Raw genomic sequence first — 7,778 nt, forward strand, 5'->3', positions numbered from 1 at the left:
TGTCTTTTAACCAGTTCTCAATCCATGAAAGGACCTTCCCTTTTATCCCATGACAGCTTAATTTATGTAAGAGCCTTTGGTGAGGGACCTTGTCAAAGGCTTTCTGGAAATCTAAGTACACTATGTCCACTGGATCCCCCTTGTCCACATGTTTGTTGACCCCTTCAAAGAACTCTAATAGATTAGTAAGACACGATTTCCCTTTACAGAAACCATGTTGACTATTGCTCAACAGTTTGTTTTTCTATGTGTCTGACAATTTTATTCTTAACTATTATTTCGACTAATTTGCCCGGTACCGACATTAGACTTACCGGTCTATAATTGCCGGGATCACCTCTAGAGCCCTTTTTAAATATTGGCGTTACATTAGCTAACTTCCAGTCATTGGGTACAGAAGCCGATTTAAAGGAAAGGTTACAAACTTTAGTTAATAGTTCCGCAACTTCAAATTTGAGTTCTTTCAGAACTCTTGGGTGAATGCCATCTGGTCCCGGTGACTTGTTAATGTTAAGTTTATCAATTAATTCCAAAATCTCCTCTAGTGACACCTCAATCTGTGACAGTTCCTCAGATTTGTCACCTACAAAAGCCGGCTCAGGTTTGGGAATCTCCCTAACATCCTCAGCCGTGAAGACTGAAGCAAAGAATGCATTTAGTTTCTCCGCAATGACTTTATTGTCTTTAAGCGCTCCTTTTGTATCTCGATCATCAAGGGGCCCCACTGGTTGTTTAGCAGGCTTTCTGCTTCTGATGTACTTAAAAAACATTTTGTTATTACCTTTGGAGTTTTTGGCTAGCCGTTCTTCAAACTCCTCTTTGGCTTTTCTTATTACATTCTTGCACTTAATTTGGCAGCGTTTATGCTCCTTTCTATTTGCCTCACTAGGATTTGACTACCATTTTTTAAAGGAAGTCTTTTTATCTCTCACTGCTTCTTTTACATGGTTGTTAAGCCACGGTGGCTCTTTTTTAGTTCTTTTACTGTGTTTCTTAATTTGGGGTATTCATTGAAGTTGGGCCTCTATTATGGTGTCTTTAAAAAATGCCCATGCAGCTTGCAGGGATTTCACTTTAGTCTGTACCTTTTAACTTCTGTTTAACTAACCCCCTCATTTTTGCATAGTTCCCCCTTTTGAAATTAAATGCCACAGTGTTGGGCTGTTGAGATGTTCTTCCCACCACAGGGATGTTGAATACTATTGTATTATGGTCACTATTTCCAAGCAGTCCTGTTATAGTTACCTCTTGGACCAGCTCCTGCGCTCCACTCAGGACTAACTCTAGAGTTGCCTCTCCCCTTGTGGGTTCCTGTACCAGCTGCTCTATGAAGCAGTCATTTAAAGTATCGAGAAATTTTATCTCTGCATTTCGTCCTGAAGTGAAATGTTCCCAGTCAATATGGGAATAACTGAAATCCCCTACTATTACTGAGTTCTTAATTTTGATAGCCTCTCCAATTTCTAATTAATACTGCTTTGTTAGCTAAAAGGAAGAGCGCAAACTCAGTGTGACTGCCTATTGCATATAGAGGAAAGATGATCTTGTAAGACACTGGACTAGTGAACAGAAAAATGGGATTCTACTCCCGGTTGTTATGGACTTCCAGTGTGACCTGAATCACTCTGTGCCTCAGTTTCCTCATCTGTAAAACTGAGAACATTTTGCTGACTCATAAGTTGAGGCTAAATTAGTTCATGCTTATGAGTTGCTCAAATATGCTAGTGAGTACCATAGAAAATCTAATAAATTGATATAATAAATAATATCCAACTCCATCGCCCAGCCTTACCTTCTGCTTGTTAGCAATTCTGAAATAAACATCTCCATTCTGTTCTTGTAGGAAGTATTTGACTATACCAGAAAGGACACCAACCATTCTATTGTATCAATAACAATACTCCTCCTGTGTTTTATTTTAGACATAAAAAACAGCAGCTTATAAATACAGATTGTAAAATAAACACCTCTATCCTTTTTGAACATATTGTATTTTATGGTAAATAAATATCACTATTATTCTCAGGTACTCTGAAATAGGGTCATATCTTTTTAATTGGAATTTCAGCAGTATGCGTCACCACTGTATTCTGCTGTATTGTAAAAGAGCGGCACTGTTCTGGCATCTTAAAGCGATGTTGCTATATTTGGCTTTAAACATAAATAACAGCAATTCTTTTTTGCGAACACTTGTTAATAAATATCACAGCTCTAGCATTCCCGAAGATAAAACCACAGGGCAACAAATTCCAGGGCATTTGGGACTTGATCCAACTCCTGTTAAAGTTAATGGAAAGACCCCCAGTAACTATATGTATGTTGGATCAGGCCTTCAGTCATTGTGAGATCAAAAGAGGTGTAAAAAGACCAAAGGCCAAGCTGATCTTCTCTCCAGCAAATCAACTCCGTCTCCGATTCAGTGCAACAACAGAGTAATCGATAAAGCCATGCTCATAGCTAGGTAACAAGCCTACAGAAAGCAAGCTGAAAAATAAATTTGCCCAGCAGTTAATTTAGCCAACCAACAAAAGGAAACTGAACAACACAGAGAAAAGAAAAGGCAGAGGAGAGAAGAGACTTAATTAATAAGGATGCAGCTTGTTAGAGTTCTCAGCTGCCAAGTCTTACCTCATTAGAGACAGGAAGCTATCTTCTCATGGCCCTAAAAGCAACCTACAAGAGAGAGCCAGCAGTTCAGAATGAAAGGAAAGTGAGATTAGGGTTGGATTTACACTGAGGTTTTTGGGTCATTTTAGTCTAGTTCCCGCAGTATTCTCTTTGAGGTGTTTGATGGCAAAATCTGATGTCATTTTAGCTGAGTTACTTTTTCCTTTTGGGAGGAATGAAAGTAGACTCCTTTTGCATTTTGTGCTTGTGACAGCATGGGAGGTCCCTCAGTGAGTGATTTCTCTGTATTTCTGAGTAACGACGTCTCCCTTATTTGACTGAGTTTGCCAGTGGGTCTTCCCTCTCCTTCAAGTGACTGAACTGTCCTTCCCTGGCTCATGTGATTTAGCTCCACCTACTCGACCATCTGACCACCACTCGCGGAGGCAAACGGCAGGACCGGGAGGCTCCACCTTGGCAGAGGAAGGTTTCTGTAGCAGCGAGAACATTGAAAACAATCTTCTGAGCAGAGGGTTGAGGGTGGGGTTATGGTTGTTGGAGCTAGAGCTGGGTGGAGAGAGGAGGCATGGTGCCTTTATAATGTGGATGCCTCCAAGTTTGTGCTCCTCTGCAGCAGGGCGGCTGTCTAGCTGGAGAGCAGAGTGCAAGAGGAGGCTGCAACCAGTAGTGCCAGTAGAAATCATTTCTTGCCGGTACGCTGCACTCATGAGAGGGACACAAAGGGGGGGGGTGACCTCCCCACATGGCTCCCATGTGACTCCTCCCTGCCCCACTCCCAGCCCGGGGGGAGATCAGGGCTCTCCAGAACCGCAGCAGTGAAAGGAGCAGAACATGGGGTCGCCAGGCATCCCCATACCAGCAGCTCCTCCGGCGCAGCTGTACCGCCCCCAGCCCTTCCAGCCTTGTCTTCCGGCGGGGCTGCTGTACAGCCCCCAGGCAGGACTTAGGAGACACAGCTGCGTGGAAGGGCTGGGGATGGGCTCCTCCTGTGTCTTTCCGGTACGCCGTACTGGCTATAAATATCTTACTGGTACGGCGTTCCAGACCGTACCGCTGTACTTGCCCCACTGGCTGTAACCACCCCCTCTGTGGAGCGCAGCACTGTCTGCAAAGCTAATGGGGTCATCTTACAGGATGGCTGACACAATGGGGATTGAACCAGCCCTCTAGAGCTGCCTACAGGAGCTGCTGCATCTTGAGTGAAAGACCCAAGCCTCCCTTGCTGGGGCTGTAACAGACTCCTGCCCTGTGTGGATGGGCGACCTGTGCCACACTCCCCAGCAGGTTTCACTCGCACTCAGACCGCCACGTCCGACATCCTTTTTTTCCACCCACAAGGCAGCCTCTGGGGCATCTACACTTTGGCTCAAACTTCGACTTCTCTGGGCCCAGACTTGCTGCCATAAAGGTCAACGATAAAACTCCCTTTGACTTTAGTAGGAGGCTCATTAGCATTGCCACCTGTCCAAGTATTTCCCCTGATCCTCCCCCTTCAGAGGTAGCTGTCCCGGGAAATCTGTAAGTAGGCTTGCCTGGAAACAAATGGTTACATATCAAATAAAACCATAGCAACATTCTACAGCCTAGACTTAATTAACCAGATACTCTTATGTCTAATAAACGGCTGCTCATCCAATATCCCTGCAGCACTTCAGAGCCAGGCTGGCTGAGACCTTCCTTTCATGAGGTAAGCATGCTGTCAGTTTGCCTCCTAGGTGAAGTATTCAGTGTCTCTCTTTGTACTCCAAGGTACACTGGACCAATCCTTTATTTTATTCATAAACAGGACATGCCCCTGCTGTTTGCCTCTTCCTTTGGATTTCCTCTCTTCTCAATTTCACAATCTCTGAATTTGCATCTGGCTCAGTATGCCAACAGGCATACAATGCCCAATATACCAATGGCCTGACCGGGAGCTAGGTGTCAGCTACCTCCCACCTGAAAGGAACATCTCCCAGGTATGTCACCTCCTGGTGACCTGCCTTAATGCCAAGACCTAAAGAGCATAATGTTTAGTTTAGATACCTAACTCCTTAAATATTTCCCATACATACATTTTGCAATATTTATGATGGCCAATGGGAACTGGCTTTTGGTAGAGACCTCACGTGCCACCCTCGGGTGAACTATTATGCAGCTATTTTTCAGGAACTGCCTAAAAACGGGAGAAAACTTAACTTTTCCATGGCTTCGTACATTTTGAAATCTTTCAAATATACTAAAGCCATTCTTATCCTACTTCCAACCCCAGATGAAAAAACATACTAAGCTATTTATAGGTATCCGAAATAACAGCCCACTTTAAACAATGCAGCAGAGTGAAATGTGGCTCTTTGGTTTGATAATTCCAGCAGGGGTGTGTGAGGAGGCTAATGTCCCAGGTTATGGCTTCACTCGGAGTTTCACACAAATTATCACAACAGTGTCCTGACCCCCCACTTTTTGTGAAAGCCCAAAATCTTCCCCTACCATGGAGACCCTAGTTTGAAAGGTCAGTAGATGCTGTGTCAGAATAGGCGTTAGTGACTAAAGACCCACCTCCCAAGCAGGTGAACACAGAATCAACTGAAAAGGAGAGAAAAAGGGGGAAAGAATTCTCCTCTGAGCTCTCGATTCCCTTGCTTACTGTGAGGACGAGGCCGCCTTTGCACAGCTCACGCAAGTCTTTGCCTCAGGACTGAGCAGAAAAGCCTCTGTAGAACCAGCTGAAGTTAGCTGGCAGGACTCACTGCCTTTTCCCTGGACTCAGGAACTGTCCCAGGCTGGTGCTAGTTATGGCTCCCTGCATGCCTGGCAGCAGGATTGGGCCTAAATCCTGCACTGACAACTGGAGTTAACTGAGGGCTAAGTAGGTAAAAAAAATGATTGTTTATCTTTCTTTCCTGTTCCTGTGGTTTTGTTTTTTATGTGATTTATAGGCGCTTTACTTTAGCACAGTCTATTGTAAATTATACCCAACTATAGACGATAGATTTAGTTATGGTGCTATAAATTGTAGTGGATTTTTAATTTTTTTTAAAAGAACCCATAATGGCTGCCGGCTGGGGTACTTAATTTCCCATGCCAGACCTTTAGAACAGTAATCAAAACATCATCTGTATACATCATTTATTAGAGACCTTCCTGGAATGTTCTAACCTGGCTCTTTAAGAGATTTGTTTGCTATTCGTACTTTCTCCAGCCCCATCACTGCAGACTGGGGTGGGTCAGAATTGGTAGCTGCAGTGCAGACATTCTGAGACCCCTTGTGTGTCACCCCATAGGAACTGCATCTCCCACACATTTCGCCCATTAAAGGATCTCCTACTGTAGTCATTAGAATAGTCACCAGGGAAGGAGAATTCTGGGCCTGGTTCACCAGTGTGTTACTCCAATTTGAGCCTAGTGTCATTCCATTGAAGTTAAACTGGTATAATGCAGTGGTACATGAGACCCAAATTTGACGACTGTTCTTATTAATGCAGGTGGAAAACCTTTAATGAGCAAAGTGGTGGGTGTGTGAGAGATGTAGTTCTTACGGGATGATTCACAATGGAAAAGTGTTAAAGTTATTAATTATTTACAAAATTAGTGTTAGGCCTAACCCACAACGCTCAGCTCAGAATCCAGATCAGAATTTCCCCAATGCCTGGAATGCTAGGATTCCGGCTTTTGGTTCAGGCCCTTCTCTATGTATAACTAACAAAACGGATCCAAACATACAAACAAAGATCTATACAGAACCGAATACAACAATCAGATTTACTGGGACAAACTCTGCTCTCAGTTGCACCAGAATAAATTGGGAGTTGATCCAGTGAAGCCAGTGGAGATCTTTCAGATTTACACTGGGGTAAATGAGAGCAAAATGTGACCCATTGTCTATTTGAAAACTTTGATAGCTAGAATGATACTATTTAAAGAATCCTAAAGAATCCCAGAATAGCAAACCTTCCAATAAAGACCTGCACAAATGGCTCCAAACAAACTTTTCAAAGATACTCGGACAATTTAACTCCCTAGTGGAAAATAGAAAGCGAATAAGCAGGCTGACATTCTTTGTATTCCAAAACAATAGAGATGCTTTCTAGGTTGTGAAGCTGCTCAAATTCTAGCACTGCAGAAGTGATGTCAGGCAAAGAATTGCTCAAAAATAAGAAATTTTATTAAAACCTTTTTCTCATTTAAAGGAACAGAAAAACATTCAGATCTGTTTGAATCACTGCACCATTCTTCAGTCAGAACTGAATGAATTCTAACCAGAGTAAATGGGTGGAAAATTAGCTGCACAGTTTAAAAGAACAAACTATAATTGAAAAAGTGTCTGATCTTAAACTCCCTAATAATGACTATTGCTAGATGGAAAGAGGTAGAGTTAGATTTAATGTAGATAGCCTTCCAAACACAAATCCTACAGATAGAAATACATATAGTTTACTATGAATTCTAACTAAATTCCATATTGGTACATTTTTTTAAAAACTACATTGAAACAAATGTTCTGTCCACTAATTCTAGCACCAGAATCTCAATGCACGATAATGTTCTCTGCTAATGTAGGTTTAAGAGCGCAGGAAATTAACTCTTGGAATATGCTCAGCTGCAGAAAGGTTTCACAACATAATCAGAGCAATTCAACACATTCTAAATGCATTTAACTAAAGTGGTCATATTCTAGTCCTTGGCAAAACCCAAGCTGACACAGTACTATCGAAGCATCTCAATAACTAATAATTCAATCAACAGCAAATCCAACTGCAAATTCAATCATGTTGTAATTGAATTCTATGGACTTTCTTCTCCCAAAAGATGTTACACCCAAACCTCAGAAAAGCAAAAGTAGTTAAGAATGCAATAATACTGGAACATATTAAGGAGGTGCTTCCTTCCAAGCAATGGCTAATTATTATACATGTTACACACCCGGAATTTACCATGTTTCACATATGCACCACTGAGCACTTAGATTATTGTATTTCCATTGGTCAAATTTCATGCCACAATAAAAATCTCAGCCATGCCCATGATACGTTTTGAGCATGCCTAATCGAACAAATGGCAGGTGCCAATCTAGCCATATTAACGCAACACCAATGTGGTGATAGCACACAAGTAGCGATGTCATACTCTGTCAGCCTAAATGGCTTGGTACCCACGTACCTGAGGGATTG

This window comes from Malaclemys terrapin, chromosome 16, assembly GCF_027887155.1.
Source record: "Malaclemys terrapin pileata isolate rMalTer1 chromosome 16, rMalTer1.hap1, whole genome shotgun sequence".
NCBI classification, from domain to species: Eukaryota; Metazoa; Chordata; order Testudines; family Emydidae; genus Malaclemys; species Malaclemys terrapin.